This window comes from Muscardinus avellanarius (genome assembly GCF_963383645.1).
Source record: "Muscardinus avellanarius genome assembly, chromosome: 11".
Lineage (NCBI taxonomy): Eukaryota > Metazoa > Chordata > Mammalia > Rodentia > Gliridae > Muscardinus > Muscardinus avellanarius.
In genome coordinates, this window is record NC_137797.1 from 52,811,463 (window position 1) to 52,831,910 (window position 20,448).

Sequence of the window (20,448 nt, forward strand, 5' to 3'; positions counted from 1 at the left end):
AAACTAGTGTGAAGTATTGGCTTTTTCTCCTCTGAGGATGTGATATTTTTTCCTCCTGTGAGCTTTTTCTCCTTTTAATAGCAATTCTACATAGATTCCAATTTAACTATAAAGAAAGGTACGGATATTTCCAGACTTAAATGACACACTTGTGTGAATCTTTCAACATGACCCATAGTATAAAATTACATAAACTCAGCACTGAGGTTCAGCATAAACTGATTCCTTATTAGACTGACTGAATAATTGAATCTCCTTGTTTGGCATTTGTTTGAAGACAGGAGGTCAGGGGACAAATGGTGGGTATTTGAGGCTGTTGAAACATATGTTATAAATTTGGTGGAGCTGTTTCTGGTAACTGGGATTACTGTGATTGAGGAGCCAGGCTTCCTGAGTCTGCCCTCCCCCCGCGGGAATGCACATCACCATGCTTCCACACCCAGAGGCTGGAAGGAAACCCCTTGGGCAGGCCTCACTGATGGACCGCATTCATGCCCACTTAAGGACAGCAAACAGTGGGCTGAGAAACTTGCTCCAGAGAATCAGAGCCAGATCCCATCCACTTGAATGTTTTCATAGCAGAGGTGTGCCGAGAAATAGCTTGGTGGTTCTTTTTTTTTTTTTTTTTTGGCGGTACTGGGGACTGAACCCAGAGGCATTCCACCTCTGAGTTACACCCCCAGCCCCATTTTATCTTTTATTTTGAAACACCCTAGCACTAACTGAGTTCTCCTAGATAGATAAATGTATTATTATTATTTTTTTTGGTACTGGGGATGGAACCTATGGACATTCTACCTCTGAGTTACACCCCGAGCCATATTTTTTAATTCTTTATTTTGAAACAGGGTCTCATTGAGTTGCAAAGGGCCTCACTAAGTAGCTGAGGCTGTCTGCGAACTGCTATCCTCCTGTCTCAGCCTCCTGAATGCTGGTGTATGTATTTTTTTAAAGTCAGAGAAACGAGCCTTGGAGCAGTGCAACATACCATTTATAAATTGGGGAAAAGTAGAATTGCTACATGGAAGTAGTTGCTTAGAAAGCCATTTTGATGGTTGTGTGATAGCTAGTGCATCACCGGCCTCTCTGCTAGAGGTGTGCTTCCAAAGTGAGGGCTACAGAGAATATTCTATGCATGCAGTCATTAAAGTGGGTCCTTGTGAAAGTCCACACAAAAGGACGACTTCCTTATTATTAAAAAAAATCTTCAGGAGATTGGCCAGTCACTCTCAGGAGAGAAAATTAAAGGGGTTCCTTTTGTTTTGGTCTTTTTTGGAACTGGGGATCAAACCCAGAGCACTACACCTGCAAAGCAGGCGCTTTGCCACTGAGCTACATCCCGGTCCCCCAGGAGAGAAAATTAGTCTCAATTAATTCAGATTAGGGAAATTGCTTAACTGAGTAGAGAGTAAGGGGATCATATATTACTGATTATACAAGGAAGTGATAGAATCAAGGTTCCAGAAACTCTTGATTCCACAGATATGCAAATTGTTAGCAGGGGCATCTATAAGTTCACAGGATCAGATGTTTATCAGAATGCATGTCAACAAAGTCATCTATATAATACATATAAAATCTGACCTTTGGAACTCATTTATTCTGATTGGAATTGGTGATTTGTTTTCTAGGCCACTCCACAGGAAACTTATTTAACTCATGATGTTTCTCAGGTGCGAATCTTACTTTTCAAATTTCAACCATGTTGTTAAAGAGTTTTCTTCAACTGCAATTCTGAACGGCACAACCACCTCATCTGTTAGATCAACCAAATTCAGGAGAGCCACGTGTGCAAGAAGGGTGACGTATTAGCAGACTAACAAACAAAAACACAGTATGCTTTTATCTTGTGGATTTCTGCACACACACCCTCTTCCCCTCCCATCCCCAATGTGGTCAACTACAGGCAGGTCTCTGGTTCCCAACTAGGAAGAGTCAGAGAAGCAAGATAGTAAATACTCTATAGTTTGGAGAGTCTTGATATTTGTGTAATACAGAGAGCTTTACAAAAACAATAGCAAAGAGATGAGGGTTCTTTGGACTGGATCATGGTGGGGGGCTGTAGGAGCTGAGCTACTTACTGATGGGGTACTGAGAAGATACCTAGCCTGCAACCTATCTCATCACTTCTGAAGGTATGAATGGGGTGAAGATGATTTCTCTAAACATAATGTACATTCAAGCCACAACATCTAAGTTTTAGAAGGCATTCACCCTTTTATCTGAGTTAGTTTCATAGGAGAGGCTCTGAGACAGGTCTGTCACCAAGGGAACCACTGGGATGTCTCGCTGGGCCATGGTGCTAGGGAGGGAGCAGGGCCCTTGGTGGAAGAAGCACAATGATTTTGAGCTTTGCCCGTGGGGCGCCAGCTAGGAGCGCTGTTCATCTGTCTTCCTTTCCAGGTGGGATGAGGCAGGATGGGCTGAGGCTGCCTCTGCTTGAGAGAGGTCACCTTGGCAGCCCCAGCAGGACCAGTGGGCCCCGTTCAGCCTCCCGTGCAATTCTGGGGAAGCCTTTTTTGCACCCACACTGTAGATATAGTGCCTACTTCTCTGTGCTCGAACACCTGCTGTGTTGTAGGGTTATTCTGCTGCTCTATCTGTTTGTCCCATGCAATACCGTGTGCCTTTGGAGAACTAAGTCCAAGTTACAATAGTCTTTACATTCTACACTGGGATGGTGCCTGGGTCATAGTAACATTAATTACTTACTGCATTATATGGAAAATGAAAGCATTTACTTTTTCCACCCCATATGCTCTGTAACCTGGTGTGAGTAACCAGAGTAAGGAGAGGAGAATGAGTTGGCCCAGGCAATAATCTTCTACCTTCTGCTCAACAGATGCGAAGTAACAATGACTATAGCCACCTACAGTGGCTTCTTGTCTCTATTCTATTTCTTCTCTTTCACACAGCAGATTGAGGCCTATTTTCTTCAGAAAGCCTGTGCTGATTACCCATCGTACAATCTGTTAGCAGTCCTCTTCTTCGGAAGACGTTTCCTGTTATCACTATGACTGTAGCCACAAGTATGTGTTCCCAGATTTTATAGTCAGTCCCTTCTTTTGGCCACATTGTGTCCTAAGAAACCATGTCTCTCATAAAAGGGAACATTTTCTCCTCTGGTGACAATGTAGCTATTAAAATTAAGCGAGGACCAAGGACTCAGTATCAAATGAAATATAGTCACAATCAATGATATGTCAAGAAGACAAAGTGACAACTATAACCCTTTAAGACAATATAAATATAACCCCAAGTCTGTGTGTGTGCGTGCATGCGTGCATGTGTGTGTGTGTGTGTGTGTGTGTGTGTGTATGTGTGTGTGTGGTACCGGGGATTGAACCCAGGGGCATTCTACTTTGGAGCTATACTCCCAACCCTATTCTTTTTTAATTTTTTAGTTTGAAACAGGGTCTCACTAAGTTGTGGCGGGCTTCACTAGGTTGCTGAGGCTAGCTGTGAACCTGTGATCCTCCTGTCTCAGCCTCCCAAGAACTGGGATTATAAGTGTTTGCCACCATGCCCAGCTTAACATCTAAGTCTCATATAAAATAGTCATAAACCCACATTGATTACTTAGGGTACCTGGGATTATGAAAAGTATTAGTAAAAATGAAAATTATACCCGATGCTATCATAAATTTCTCCCTAAAACTGACATACACATTAAGATAAATATTCTCAACTTGTTAATAAACAAATGTGTTTTGCTTTTAACATATAAATGAGAGCTAGGTGTGGTGGTATATACCAGTAAGTCTCGTACTTGGGAGGCTGAGACAGTAGGATTAGCAGGGTTGAGGCCAGCTTCAGCAACTTAGTGAGACTCTATTTCAAAATGAAAAATAAAAAGAGTTGGAGGTGTCACTCAGAGGTAGAATGCCCCTGGGTTCAATTCCCAGTACAAAAATAAAATAAATAGAATGAAGTATAAATGAACTTTGGGAGATTATTTAAGTAGTTAAGATTGCTTAAAATAATTGTTCAAGCAGGCTGGAAGTGATGCCCCTTTTGTCCTCTACGGGCTGTCCTCTCCAAAGCAGAGACTTTCTAAGTGATGCCATTGATCCCACACTTGCACCCAAATTAGTTGGTCGAAAAACATTTCCTGTCATTTATGACAATCTTTCCTCCTCTGAAAAGCTGATCCGAGGTTTCTGATCGCCTCCTTCTCCTTTTCTCTTTCATTATGTAAAGTCAACGGCATAGCTGCCCAGCAGAAGACTTAGTCAGATTGGGGAAAGACACAGAATGACCTCAAATCATCCAGAATCCAGTTCCTCCTGTGAAAGAGTCTTCCTTGATTAAATTTTTGATGTGGACACAATGAAACAATTGCTGATTGTGTGAAACAAACACACACCAAAGAGCTCCAAGACATCTGTGATGAGGTTTCTATGAGGTCTGGCTGTGCTCACATAAAATCCAATAAAATGATCTGATCAACATTTATTGAAAGCCTACTGTGTGCCAAGCCTGACATGGGGCTCAGAAGATGTTTAGATTAGGTGACCGATGGCCTTCAGGAGCCACTGCCAGGTATGGGTGTTAAGGAAATGTTACCCAAGTCCAGTTGTGGGGACTTCCTATAGGACAGTAGCAGGTTTGGTGACCTTTTCTGAGGTATTTTGGTTATGTGACCAGTGGGTTGGTAATTGATACCAATCTACACCATGTTGAGGACAGTTAAAAATGGTTGCACTATAAGTGTTTCTGTTTTCTAGTAAGATTTGAGTATTGGAATTCGCTTCATGTTTAATTAAGAAAAATCTTATAATCCTATTGAAAACATAAGTAAGATTATCATACTGTTGGGTAAAGTCTGACATTATAGGCAATAAGGAATCCAATTAAGGAAACCCCAGGGTGAGGCAGTAATGAGGAAATGAGCCCCTTGGCTTCAAAGTGTGGCTCGTATTGAGTAATCTTCCAAAGCAGAATCACCTTCACTCCCCTCCCACAGATTTATATAGTTTAGCTAATATTTTTCTCAGCATTTTTAAGGTTTTATTTTTTTCTTCAGGAGACACCAGGTTATATTCATCTATGAAAAATAACACAGGTCTATGTTCATGCAGTTTTCTGGAAGAATCAACCAGCATCAGAGACAAGATTATTTACAGATAACCTAATGAAAAGCAAGACATGCCAGTAAAGAATTGATGAGTATAAGTCACATGCTAACATGTGAATTGAACAGGACATTTTGTTTGGAAAGTTGTTGCTCTGCGGCAAGCATTCACATTTTGAGACTTAATTCCCAAGTGACTTTTTGGGGGAGGTACTAAAGATTGAACCCAGGGGAGTTCTACCTCTGAATATGGCTACATACCCAGTCATATTTTATTTTTAGTTTAAAATGGGGTCTCACTAATCTGCAGAAGGCCTCACCAAGTAGCTGAGGCTGTCCTCAAATCTGAGATCCTCCTGTCTCAGCTTCACAAGTCCTGAGATTGCAGGCACACATTCGCCACACCCAGCTTCCGCATGGCCGTTTGATAAGTGTAAATACAATCAGAAACAGGACCCCGAAGGTTTTCTGCTTCTCTGGGGCTAGGTAATCTTGTATTTGAAAACATAATTTGAAGCTTGTTACATATATATATTTTTTTTGCACAGAAAACATTTCTGAAAATAGAATATGACCTCAGTGGGAAATTAAGCAAAAACATGAGTTGCCTTATAAGCAAACCATGTGAGGCCTTGGGTTTAACATAACTCTCTGGGAGTCAGAATCTATGCAAATAGTCATAAGAAAGCTGCTGGTACCCTGTGTACACTGAACTTCCTTCCTGGCTGCCCTCCCTCCAGTCCATTCTGCATGAAGCTTCCCAGACATCTAACTAGACCCCATTGTGGCTCCCTGGTGAGTTCAGTAAAGGCCAGGCTCTTTTTAAAAACTAATTTTTTTTTTCAATACTGGGGATTGAACCCAGGGGAATTCTACTTCTGAGCAACACCCCAGCCCTTTCTATTTTATTTTTATTTTTGAAACAGTCTCGCCAATTTGCTGAAGCTGGCCTCAAACCTGCGATCTTCCTGTCTCAGCTTCCCATGTACTGAAGTTACCAGCATGGATCAACATGTCTGGGTAAACTTTTTTTGGGGGGGTACAGTGGCTTAAACCCAGGGCCTTGCATATACTAGCTAGTGCTCTCCCACCGAGCCACACCCCCGCCCGAGGCCCAACTCTGTAGAGTGGCCGTGAGGGAGGCCTCTTAACCTGGCTTTGCCGCTGATCTCCTACCGTTACCAAGAGCACAGCACACATTCTCTTCACATTGCCCCTGTCCCGGAGCCTGCCATGCTTAACTTTACGCTTTTGTGTAGACCATAATGTTTGCCTGCCTGGAAAGCAGTTCAAAGCCACTCGGCCCTTCTGAGACAACTTTTCTAGTCCCTCCAGTAAAAGGAGAGGCGCTCATGTGTACGGGCACTCTGACATTGCTTTTCAAAATGCCTCTTCATTATGTGTTAAAACAGAACGCCCAGAGCTGCAGTTGCCATTAAGACCCCAGAGTTTGTGACTGAAATACTGGGTGTCCAGGATCACCATCTGCCATTATGGGACGCCAGGCTGCAAGTGCTGGGCTAGGAAGGGAGGGGCTTGAAGGCAGGTTTCGTGTACTTCTGGGATGTGAGTTGAGGAGTCGGGAGGGATGATTTCTTCGAAGAGTACTGACATTGCGTGCCGTGCCGTCTCTTTCTCTTCCTGTACCCACAGTGAGGGAGGGGAGGGAGAGACTTCGCTCCCTCCTCACATCAGGCAAGAAAGCTTCAGCAGGGCCATTGGAGAGAAAACCGGAAGTCCTCTGGGGTTGGAGGGGCACAGGGAGAGTCCCTGGCTCTGTGGCTGAGAATACTGAGGGCAAAGCTGGGGCTGTAGCCACCTGTCCGCTGGTAGAGTAGAGAGCAGCAGGTCTTCACTGGGAATAGGCTACACTTGAATTCATAATGCCTGGCAACAGAGCGTGAGGGCTTCTCACTGACCAGACAAAGGACTCGCTGGGGCAAAGCAGCCTGGAGCCATTATGAACCTCGCCAGGAAGAGCCAGGAGAGTGAGCGAGTTGGGACTCAGTGGAGGAGTCGTGAGTATGGACAGCTAGGACAAGGGGAGGAATCAGAAGCCAGCAGAGGCTTGGCTGTGTCGAGGGGGCCATTCAGAAGACTCCGGTGAGGGATCAAAAGCGCCCCGAGAGAAGGAGTCAGCTCTAACATCCCAGGCCCAGAGCATCCGTGCTCAGGGGTCTGTGGGCGTAAGGAACCTCCTACTGCTTGCTGGATTATCTCTGTCTTTTCTGGGCTCCAACCCTGGAGGAGCCAGAATGTTGGGAGAGGACAGAAAGCCAAGAGAAGCTGGAGGCAGGGAGATAAGAGGAAAAACGAACCTTGTCCTTTCTCCCACTGTCTTCTCTCCATCCTGAGGCAGCTCAAGCTGGGAGCTGAGAGGCATTCACTTGGAATAACATTTGGATTATTAAGTGGAACTGAAATCAGACTGTTCTGGTGACTAACAGAGGGACGTTCCATGAAGACTATTCAGGAGTTTATGGAATCTGCCCAAGATTTTACCCACTTCCCATGTAAGGAAGATAGTTTACCAAGTGGAATTAGATCATTAGAGGGGGAAAGAACTGAACTTCTACCCTCAATCTAGTTTAAAGACTTATTATCTGGTATATTAATGGCATCATTTATTATTATTGTTATCATTATTGTTGTTATTATTTTGTGTGTGGTGCTGGGATTAAACCCAGGGGCATTCTACCTCTGAGCTATATCCCCAGCTCTATTTTGTTTTTATTTTGAAACAGGGTCTAGCTAGGTTGATGAGTTTCACTACTTGCTGAGGCTGTCCTCGAACATGTGATCCTCCCGTCTCAGCCTCCCAAGTACTGAGATTATAGGCATGCACCGCTACTTCTGGCTCATTTATTGTTTTGTTGCCCCTTGATGATGAGAGCTTCTTGGGGAAAAGACCATAAGGTATATTCATGTTGGGGCTGCTCAGTAGTAGAGTGTGCTTAGCATGTGCAAAGACTCGGCCTTGATTCTCAGCACCACAACAAATAAACCAAAACCAAGTTAGCAGAGTGTGTGGGGTGTAGCTCAGTGGCAGAGCATTAGCCTCACATCTGTGAGGTCCTGGGTTCTATTCCCAGCACTGCAAGAACAAAAGACAAGACTAAACAGAACAAACAAAAAGGCCCTGCTATTTATCTTTATAAACCTTAGTGAAACAACATTTGTTGAATAAATAGGTTAATTGATAAATGGGGTCATTCAGCAGAGTGATTCAGGGTCCCAAGTGGGTCTTTGCCACTTTTCGGTTGTGGGTTCTTTGGCCAGTTATTTGACTGTGAAAGGTTTGAGTCTCTTACCTTTTGAAGTGGCAAGAAAATAATACTTAGCTCATCAGCTTGATCTGAGGATTAGACATGAGACAGTGCATGTAAGCCCTCAGCACGTGGCTAGTACTTAATGAATCAGAGTCGTGATGTCGTAATTATTTCTGTTGTTGGAGATGACTGGGATAGAATGTGTTGAGCACTCCTCAACTCCGGCTGGGCCTGATGTCTTTCATCTTGAGAGTGTGCCCTTGACCCCAGCGGGCCTGGTGACCTCGGTGTCTGGATCAGTTGGCTTCACTTTCTGGGAAAGAAACTTGGTTTTCTGCTTGGCGCAGGAGGGGCAGTTTCTTTGTTCCTTTGGCTGGTGAGGAGTTTGGCTCAGGGTGAACTGCTTTTGTACTGGACATGCAGGCAAACCTTCTGTTAGGCATCTGGGACGTCTCATTCCGCATCCTTCTAGGGCTCTTTGGAACAAGTCAGCCTACTTCTCAGCTCTTCCCAAAGCTATTTCAGATTCCTGGCTTTGCTCAGGCAGTTGCTACTGACTTTTTGGCTTCCAGTATTGTGTTACGTTTCCCTCCTCTTGGTCCTTGTGTATTTTATGCCTTAAACAAAATCCTCTTATCACCACAGGGCAGAAGGCAGGGGAGACTGGGGAAAAGCCACAATCATGTGCAACCTGATGTGCAGCTTTATAATAAGAAAAAGTAATTGTGCTTGTAAAAAAGAATTGATTTAGAGATAGGAAATGGACATGTCCATATTTTTATACATTTAATACAGAGGCATGAATGCAATTTTGGAGGAAAGACCCCTATGCATGAAGTAAGTGCTTCTGTGTTTTGATAAAGTAGCAATCGTTGGGGTTTATTGGCAGAGAAAGCTTTCTGGCAGAGGTGGCAATTTTTTTGGACTCTGAATATACTGGGTAGAATTATTTTTTCTTTTTTTGATGGTAGAAAGTGGGTTTGTAACTCCTTTACTTATCAGCAGTCACGTGTAATTCAGGGTATTGGCTACTGTAGTAGCCAGAGCTTTGGGCTTCTCAGTATATTTATTCCTTGCTACCTTTGAATGAAGCTGAGGATGGGGAGGGGACACACAACAAGACCAGAGCCAGTTCACCTGTCTAAAGCTATAACACCCCTGAAATTCCAACTTGGAAGAGCCAATACCTGCATCTGCTTTTTTTCTTAGTTGTAGTTGGGGTTTAGTTATTTGCATTAGGAAGAGTCCCAGCTACTAAGGCAGAGTAACAAGATCATATTCAACTCCACACCATAGCGAACAACAGCCCAGTGGGCAGAGTTCGTCTCCCATTAAGAGCCTTGAGTGAACTGAGCATGGGGGCGCACGCTTGTCATCCCAGCATTCGGGAGGCTGAGACAGGAGGATCGTGGTTCATGGACAGCCTCAGCTACTTAGTGAGGCCCTTTGCAACTCAGTGAGACCCTGTTTCAAAATAACAAATTAAAAAAATAGGGCTGGGGGTGTTGCTTGGAGGTAGAATGCTGCTGGGTTCCATCCCCAGTACCACAAACAAACAAATAAATAAGTAAATAAATAAATAAGCTTTGAGTGTAGCTCAGTTGGTTCAATCCCCAGTACCCCTCCACCTGCACACAAAGCCTGACTTGATGGCCAATGATATTGCTTCTAAAATCAGAGAAATGCAAATCAAAACTACAATGAGATGCAATTTCACTTCAGTTAGAGTGGCTATTATCAAAGCAAGAGCAATAACAGATGCCAGTGGGGAAACTGAGAAAAAGGAACCCTGAGATACTATTGGTGGCATGTGAGCTCATACAGCCATTATGGGGAACAGTATGTAACTACCTCTAAACAAAACAAACAAACAAACAAACAAACAAACCTAAAAATAGATCTGCCATGTGATCCAGCAATGCTACTTCTGGAGAATATATATATATATATATCCAAAGGAAATGAAATCAGCCTGCCAAAGAGATACCTGCATGAACCTATTTTTTGTGGCACTATTCACAATAGATGTGGAATCAGCCACATATGAACAAAATGAATGGAACTGGAAAGTGAAATAAACCAGACACAGAAATAAATGTACTGCCCATTACCTCTCACATTTGAAAACAACAACAACAAAAAAAGTTCACTGATGCCGGGCATGGTGGTGCACACCTGAAATCTCAGTACTTGAGAGGCTGAGGTAGGAGGATGGCAGGTTTGAGATCAGCCTTAGCAACTTAGCGAGATTCTCAGCAACCTAGCAAGACCTAGTTTCAAAACAAAAATAAGATGGGCTAGGGGTAGAGCTTAGAGGTACGATGCCCCTGGGTTCAATCCCCAGGACCCCCATTTAGAGTTGACTGAAAGTAGACTGATGATTACTAGAGACTGGGAAAGGTGTGTCTGCACAGGGCAGACGGCAAAAGAGAGGTTGGATTGTGTTTGTTTGTTTATTTATTTATTTATTTATTTATTTATTTATTTATTTATGGTACTGGGGTTCCTGGAAACCCTTCACCTCCTGGCTACACTCCCAGACCCATTTTTATATTTTTATTTGGAAACAGGGTCTCTTATGCCAGCGAGGCTGGCTTCGAACCTGCGCGATCCTCCTGTCTCCACCTCCCAAGGGCGGGGATTACAAGCGTGCGCCACCACGCCCGTCAGAGGTTGGATTTTATTAGTGCATGCCGTACACGTTTGAAAGTCTCACACCTAACCCTATGAATATGTATAATTCGTATGTGTTAATAAAAAAGATTCTAACTTGATAACTTGCAGATGTTTTCTCATTAAGTTTATTGGTGGCAGATAATTCCTATTCATTGACTTGAAGCAGAGTGGGAACAGTCTGGTGCCTGCATTTTTTCCCTTTGGAGCTTGTTATTTTTCTCATAACAGATAAATTATTTGTAAGCAAAAATTAAAGATAAAAATCAATTCCCTTCATCTTAAAAAATGTGGCGAGCCTGTCCCTAGGGTTATGAGAGCTGCAGAGTAATTCGTCTATAGAGTGCTGCTGAAGGCTGAGCCGGCTGGGTCCCTGTGAGCCAGGGCTCAGGGAACTGATGCTTCGATGCTTGTAGATAGACATTCTTACAGCAGGAGCCAAGACGACACAGCAAATCTTTAGATGACATGGCAAATTACTTCCTTGTAGCTAATTAAAAACAAGGGTACGTTCCAGCTTCACTACTGTTTTTAGTGCTATTGTTGTACAAAGCCTAAATCAAGTACTGTCATTGTCATCATTCCCTGTCACCAGATGAGAAAGCTGAGGTACAAAGTCATGAAGTCAGGACAGGCACCCAGGGAGGCTGAGCTGGCACTAACCATTGTACATCCCTGCTCTAGGTTGTCAGTCAACTTACAGAGGTACCTTTCATTGTACTATCAAGTCTCAGCTCTCCACTGACAAACCATGAGATTGGGGTTTGAGGCAAGAGGCAAAATTACCCAGAAAATCAGGAAAAGTGGGGAAAATCAGTTTCTGCATGGATATTTTTCTCCATTTGTTTTAGTGGTGGCCACCTGAATTTTTATTGTGAGGTGTTAAATATATTCTAAGAGGAAGGGAGAGGGAAAAGGAGAGGGAGAGAGAGAGAGGGAGAGTAAGAAGGAGAGGGAGAAGAGAGAGAGGGCGAGAGAGAGGGAGAGAGAGAGAGAGGGAGAGAGAGAGAGAGAGAGAGGGAGGACATACATTCTGGGCACAGTTGCACACACCTGTAATCCTAGTACTTGTGAGGCTGAGACAGGAGGATTGAAGGTTCGAATCCAGCCTCATCAAGTTATCAAGACCCTCAGCAAGTTAACAAGATCCTGTTTCAAAATAAAAACAATATAAAAAGAGCTGGGAATATAGCTCAGTGGTAGTATGCCCCTGGGTTTAATTCCAAGTACCAGTAAATGAATAAATAAACAAATAAAGGTTAATTATAATATTTCCAAAGTTACCTACATTTGTCATGTTGAAGGACTTTACATCCAGTCACTCAACTATGAACACAGACTTCATCATTGGCTTACAATCTGCCCCTACCCCTGCACCTACACCTCCAACCACTTCTTTGCTAAAGATCCTAGTTATGCACAGACACCCTGGGCTGACCCCAGGCCCTCAAGGATAGTGAGATAGTGGCCTCATTCTGGGAAACGAGGTAAGAGGAAGTTCTTGTAATGGTCTATAAGACCCCAAATGATCAGGCACCTCCAGTACCTGTCTGAACCCACCTCCATCCACTGTCTTCCTGGTTCACTCTGCTCTAGCTGCGCTGGCTTCCAGATAGATGGGTCTTGATATCCCGAGCTGTACCCCTAGCACTGGCCATTTCCCCTGCATGGACTGCTCTCTCCTGGGTGGCTCCTCACATCCTCTAAGACCTAACTTGAATGCTCCCTTCTTGTGAGCTCCCTGGCCACCCTATTGAAATGTACATCTTGTTTCTGCTAGCGTATTCTCAGTTTGTTTTTCTCTGCTCTATTTTTCTCTTTGTTTTCCCCATGGCAGCTGTTAATTTCTAACTCACTCTATACTTGACTTGTTATATTTGTTTATTTGTTGTCTCTTGTTAGGATGTGTACTTTATGAGATCAAAGATCTTTGACTATTTTGGTCATTGATTTATTTCATTTACCTAGAAAAGTGGGTAGTACAGGTTAGTCATAAACATTTGTTAAGTAGATGAATGAATGAATGAATGAATGAATGAATGAATGAATTCTGGGTAGTTTAGGGAAACATTTTCATTCTGATAAGAGGACAAAATTAGAAACTCTGTTCCCATCTGCAGCATATTTTCTGTCCTTGAAAGCTGCTGGGCGATGACGATCTGTTTGAGCTGCTGCAACTCTGTCACACTGAGAAAGAGCCTGAGAGAATCTGCCCTTCAGCTCTGCTTTTGCCAGACTTCTGAACCAACACCAGCCCAATTCTAGCTCCAACTTGTTGCTTGTGAAAAAATGAAATCCTTTCTTTTAAAGCTCCTGTTAGTTAGGAATGGTCTTACATGTGGTCAAACGCAATCCTAACAGATGCAGTAATTAAGTCACTGTGGTTATAAGAAAGATACTTATTTAGTCCTTATCCTCATTTCCTGGTACAGAGATCCTAAAACCCTTACGATTTCTGGAGTGAAAGCCAGGCATGGTGGCACATGCTTGTAATCTTAGTACGTGAGAGGCTGAGAGAGGAGTATCAGATTTGAGGTCAGCCTCAGGTACTTAGTGAGGCCTTTTGCAATTTAGTGAGAACTTGTTTCAAAATAAAGCATAAAAAACAATCAAAACTATCCGAGATTCCATCTAACCCCAACCAGAGTGGCAAGCATAAAGAAATCAAATAACAACAAATGCTGGTGAGGATGTGAGGAAAGAGGAACTCTTTTACACTGTTTGTGGGAGTGCAAACTAGTTCAGCCACTATGGAGATCAGTGTGGAGATTCCTTAGAAAACTGGGAATGGATCCACCATATGATCCAGCTATACCTCTCCTGGGTATCTTTCCAAAGGGGTTGAAATCAGAGAACTACAGTAATACATGCGTACCTATGTTCATAGCAGCACAATTCGTAATAGCCAAAATATGGAACCAATGTAGGTCATCATCATCAACAGATGAATGGATTGCAAAATTAAGGGAAATACAATGGAATTCTACTAAGCTATAAAGAACAAAATCATGTCATTTGCAAGAAGATGGAAAGACCTGGAGAACATTATGTTAAGCAAGATTAGCCAATCACAGAAAGAGAAGGGACATATGTTTCCTCTAATATGCCCAAGCTAGGGACTATTATTAATACCAGAGGGACTCCAGATAATGGAGGGGAAACCTCAGCAAAGCTGAAATGGAAGGATAGGAGAGGAAGAAGGCTGAAGTTGATTAATAGAGGAGCTACATCCGAATATGTGTAAAAATATGAATGTAGCATGGTGAACCTGGACACTCATTGTTGGGAGGGGGGAAGGGGAAGTGGGGAGTGGGAGAGGGCACCAAGCACAGTCTGAATGTGTGCCATTTTCAGTATGATCCACATTAAAAAAAAAAATGAGAAAGCCGGGCGTGGTGGCGCACACTTGTAATCCCTGCGCTTGGGAGGCTGAGACAGGAGGATCGCATGGGTTCAAAGCCAGCCTCAGCTACTTAGTGAGGCTCTCAGCAACTTAGTGAAACCCTGTTTCCAAATAAAATATTAAAAAAGTCTGGGAGTATAGCTCGGAGGTAGAAAGCCTCTGGGTTCCACCCCCAGTACCACCAAAAAAAAAAAAAAAAAACAACAACAACAACAAAAAACAGGTCTGGGAGTAAAGCTCAGAGGTAAAATGCCTTGGGTTCAATCCCCAGTTCTGGAAAAAACAAAACAAAACAATTTCCAGAGTGATGAGGGATAGGAGCATCTTTTGCTCTAATGAAGGAGTTCTTGGCTGGCCCACAGATAGTTTTAGGATGAGAGCTGGTTGCCAGGAAGACTAAACCTTGATTAGAGGCTGGGACTTTCAGCTCCACCCATCAACCTCAGGAGAGGGGAGAGAGGCTGGAGACTGAGTTAATCACCAATGGCCATGATCATGTCTGTGTACTGAAACCGCCATTGAAGCCCTTAAATGACAGGTTTGGTGAACACATGTAAATACTGGGAGTGATGGGAGGAAGAAGTTCTGTGCCCTCCCACCACACCTCACCCTGTGCAGCTCTCCCACAGGGCTGCTTTTGAGTTGTATCTTCTATAAAAAAAAGTTAGTAATGATGAGTAAAGTGGTTTGTTGAGTTCTGTTGAGTTGTTCCGGGAAATTATGGAATCCCCTGAATTTGTAGTCATTTGTAGTAAAAATGTGAGTAGCTTACGCTCTCCATCTATGGCTGGCTTCTGAAGTGGGGAGCAATCTTGTGGGACCGAGTTCTTAACCTGTAAAGTCTGATGCTAACTCCAAGAGTCAGTAGAAATAAGTTGAATTATTGGAAAAGATACCAAACATTTGTTTTCAGGAGGAACCCCTCCACCCCCAACACATTCATTTGGTGTTAGAAACCATTTACTAGAACATCCATGGCTCATGGAAATGTGGTTGGAGAGAGAAAGGACCTTGGGGTGTTGGGTGAGGAACTGGTGATCCCTGCATGGCTACCTGGTCACCCACAGTATGAAACTGCAGTTCCCTAGCGCTCGGCTACCAAAGGGAAAGGTACCAGACAAAATTTAGACATGGAGATAGACCTGACACCCAAGGATAGATAAGGAAATGTGAAATCTAAATTGGCTAAACAGTCAACCCTTCGATTATAGTTATCTTTAACAGCTAAAACGAATGTAAAAGTGCTAGTTGAGTGGTGATGGTGAACCAAGATTTTGGTCAGTGTCAGCTTCAGTCATTAGCCTGAGAGCCACTCACAAAGGCAGGTACTCTGCAGATGCTGAGACCACAAAAAAGGCCTATTAGGCCTCTGGTCACCAAGCCAGTGGAGCACATGAAGGAAAGGCCAGGCCAAGAAGCGACTGAAGCCAGGGTGGTGCTGTGAAGGAGCTATCTCACTTCATGGATCAGCATCATCAGCTTCCTGAAGAACCTTTCTAGAATGGATTTTGAGTGTGACTAATTTAGAAATGGGTTTGAATACTGCAGAATGAAAGGGCATGTTTGGGTTATTACAAGACCCACACCTCACTACTGAACAATCATAGCCATACATGATACAAACACAAGGGTATTCCTGAGTGTATTATGGTTACTGTGACAAAACACCTAAGAAAAACATCTTAAAGGAGCCGGGTGTGGTGGAGCACCCTTGCAATCCCAGTACTTGGGAGGCTGAGACAAGAGGATCCGGGTTCGCGGACAGCTTCAGTTACTTAGTGAGGCCCTTTGCAACTCAGTGAGACCCCGTTTCAAAATAAAGAAGAAAAAAAATAGGGCTCAGAGATAGAATGCCCCCATGTTCCATCCCAAGTACCAGAAAAATAAAAAAATTTAAAAAATTTAAAAGAGAAAAGATATGACAGGCATGGTGGTGCACACTTGTAATCCCAATACTTGAGAGGCTGAGCTAGGAGGATCACAGATTTTAGGATAATTGTAGCAATTTAATGAGGCCCTTAGCAACTTTGTGAGACCCTGTACCAAAACAAAAAATAAAATAGGGTTGGAGGTATGGCTTAGAGGTAGGATCCCACTGGATCCAACTCCCAGTATCAAAAAGAAAAAAAAAAAGTAAAGATTTATTTTGGTTCCTGGTTTCAGTCAGTGGTCGGCTGGCTCCTTGTTTCTGGGCCTGTGGTGAGGAATTCTATCATGGAGGAAGAGGCTGGCAGAGTTAAGCTGTTTGATTCATAGTGGAAGAAAGAAGAGGAGGGAGGGAGGGGAAGAGAGATGGAGAAGAAGGGGCAGAGGGCAAGACATATCTTTCTATGGCAGCACATCCGCAGAGACCTACTTCTTGCAAGTAGACCCTGAATTGTACAGTTTCCTCCACCTCCCAATAAGACCATCAAATTATGAATCCAACAATGGACTAATCCACTGATGAAGTTAGAGTCGATGACCCCAAAGGCCCCACCTTTTCAGAGTGCTCTGCTGGGGACCACGCTTTTAAAGCGTGGGCTGTTGGGAACATTCCATATCTAAACCACAGCACTGAAGGAACAGAAAAGCCATTGTATAGTCTGTGCACCCTAGAAAGGGACTGTCCAAGCAGAAGACTCTAGATGAAGTAGCTGATATGTTTCATATGCTAGCCCTGTGGGGCCTGCTTTATGATAACCAAGTATTTATCCACAAAATATGCCTATTACCCAGGCTATAGTAAATGCTATGAATAAGAAAGATGTATTTTTTTTTCGATACTGGGGATAGAACCCAGGGGAATTTTATTTCTGAGCTATACTCCCAGCCCTATTATTTATTCTTTATTTTGAAACAGGGTCTCATTGAATTGCAAAGGAGCTCACTAAGTAGCTGAGGCTGACCGCGAACCACAATCCTCCAGTCTCAGCCTCCCAAATGCTGGGATTACAAGCGTGCGCCACCACGCCTGGCAGAGAGTCCCTATTATAGGGGCATCTTATAATATTACTGCTGAAAAATTGAACAACAGTTTGGAAAATCTTACTGAATCTACTGACTCAGCACTTCCATATAGTTACTGGTAACATGATCATTAAAGTAATTAATAATAAAATGGGGAGACACAGAAGAAAGAATCAAGGGGCTTGTCCCATGAGGGTTCAAGTCTTTGGACTGTTATGCAGACATGGAACGAATGTGGCAGACATTGGTGATCTTGAAGCAAGGCATTGATACAGCACTATCAAGGTTGGATCAGTAGGATCCCCACTATGCACTAACATTAAAGGAACCCAAAAAAGTCCTTTTTATGTATTCCAGCTTGGAGGGACTAGAATCATCTGGGGCATATTATCAAGATGAAGACTGACTAGGAGCCAGTGTCTTCTGTAAACACATCAGTTAATGAGCGGATAAGAGTTCTAGAGTTTATTTATGCTGCTTTATTCAGTAGGCACAATAAATATGATGCCAGTGTCTATTCGCTTTGTAAAGTCGAGAACAACAAAGATTAGAATAATAACACCAGAACAAATTGACCCCCGAATATGAATAGAAGAAAAACACTGCAATTAGCAAAGATGAATTGAGTGCTACAGAAAGTCTCATTATTTGATCTAGTCAACTACAACTCAGTTCATGTGGTTATATTAAATTTTATTTCAGATAGGATTGAGGTATACTGTAGTATGTTTTTATTTTTATTTATTTATTTTTTTGGTAGTACTGGGGTTCCTGAAAGCCCTTCTACCTCCGGGCTACACTCCTAGACCTATTTTATATTTTTATTTGGAAACAGGGTCTCTTAAGCCAGCGCCGCTGGCTTCGAACCTGCGCAATCCTCCTGTCTCTGCCTCCCAAGCGCGGGGATTACAAGCGTGCGCCACCATGCCCGGCTTTAGTATGTTTTATGATGATGTAGGTAGGTTCTTCCAAAATCAGAGTGTCTGAGGCCTGCAAAAGTCCTTCTTTCTGGAGAGAGAGATATTCAAGAGGTTGTAAACTATTATAGGGAATCTAACTCATATTTGGATTTCTGAGATGTCTTCCTGGAAGAGTTCATACCAAGTGAAGACCTGAAATGAGAACTAGCCCAGTAAAGAAGAAGAGCATGGGAAAAAGAGATCGTAGGCAATCAGTAACTCCAGTAACGGAAGCATGTACCGAGTGCTTCTAGGCACACCTGACGCTGGGACTGTAATACGGAAAGTACTATTTGTGATGACCCTATGAATAGCCACTATTATTATTCTAGTTTATAGATAAGGAAGCTGAGGATTAAAGAGGTTAAGCTAATTTCCTAGAACCACAGCTTGTAAGTGATGGATCTAAGATTCAAACCAATCTTAAAGCACAGATTAGGGGCCAGACACTATTTCTAGATTCTGGTAACAATGAACAAGTAGACAGTTTCTGCCCAGGGTGGAGCTAACCCTCTTATATTCTATTATAAAAGAGAAGCTGGGGCAAGGGAGATTTGTCATATTTAGGGAACTGAAGTTTCCTCTATTCCCAAAGGAATCTTGAGGATTTGCTGCTGTAATTCCATATTGGAATTATGGAATTCACTGCCGTAATTCCATATTGGAATTATAAGGAGCACAGTCAGTCATTTATAGGACTATTAGAATGCCAAGTTAGCTCCTAAGTTTGTCCTTGAGCCTTAGGGATATTTGTACTACACTTTTAAAGAACTGGTGAGAATTTATTTTTATTTAAAAAATTCCCTTTTAAGTATTTCATATAAGAGAATAACAAGTTGCAGAGGGGGAAATGCAGATACTGCTGTATTTTATGTCCAAGAAAGCCAAGTGACTCTTATCTGCTGCCAGTATACTTGGTTTGGGTGAATAGGAGGTACCATTTACATTTCTGTTTTTGTAAAAAAAAAAACACTGAAAGAAATGGACTTGATATTGAGTGGTCAGAAATCTATGTTCCAGGAATTAACAAAAATATGCTGGATCTGTTTTATAAGGAAGAGAATTCAAAGAGATAAGAGTGGGAATTCAGTATTATTATAAAATATTCTGTAGATTTAGTGATGAGGTTCTTCAGCTTAGGTATCTATCAACAGATGAGCGGAGAAAGAAAATGTGGCATATGTACACAATGAGATTTTATTCAGCCATAATGAAAAACAAAGTTATGTCATTTGCAGGAAAACGGATGGAACTGGAGAGCATTATGGTAAGCGGAATAAGCCAGACTTAGAAAGACAAGTGCCATATGTTTTATCTCAAATGTGGAAGCTAGAGAGAAAAAAGGAGAAAAAAATGGATCTCTTGAAAATAGAAGGGAGATCATTAGGGTAGAGAAAGAAACTCAGGGGGAGAGAGAACAGGGTAGGCGAGGGAAGAAACTGGGGACTGAAATTGATCCAATTATGTTATGTGCACGTATGATTATATAACAACGAAATCCACTATTTTGTGTAATTAATACAACCAATAAAATACATTTAAAAACAGTAAGGCTCTTTTTATTTTTATTTTTCTTATGGTGCTGGGGATTGAACCCAGGGGCTTTCTACCTCCAAGATACACCCTCAGCACTTTTAATTTTCTGTTTGGAAAGAGTGTCTTGCTACATTGCTGTAAGTCTTGATAAGTTACTGAGTTTAGCTTTGAGCCTGAGATCCTCCTGTCTCAGCCTCCCAAGTAATGGGACAACAGGCCTATGCCACCACTCCTAAAATGAGGTTCTTTAAATTTTTTTCATTTCTGCATAGCAGAAGCTAAGGTTTTACAATAGTGGACACAGTTATTTTTGGTTTTTTATGAATATTGTTTGAATTGTATTTTTTTCCTAGCAAAATTGCTTTAGCAAAAAATATATCAGAAGCCAGGCGTGATGGTGCACGCTTGTAATCCCCGTGCTTGGGACGCTGAGATAGGAGGATCCCACAGGTTCGAAGCCATCCTCAGCTACTTACTGATGCTCTCGGCAACTTAATGAGACCCTGTTTCCAAATAAAATATAAAATAGTTCTGGGAGTATAGCCTGGAGATAGAAAGCCCTGGTTTCCACCCCCAGTAATATAT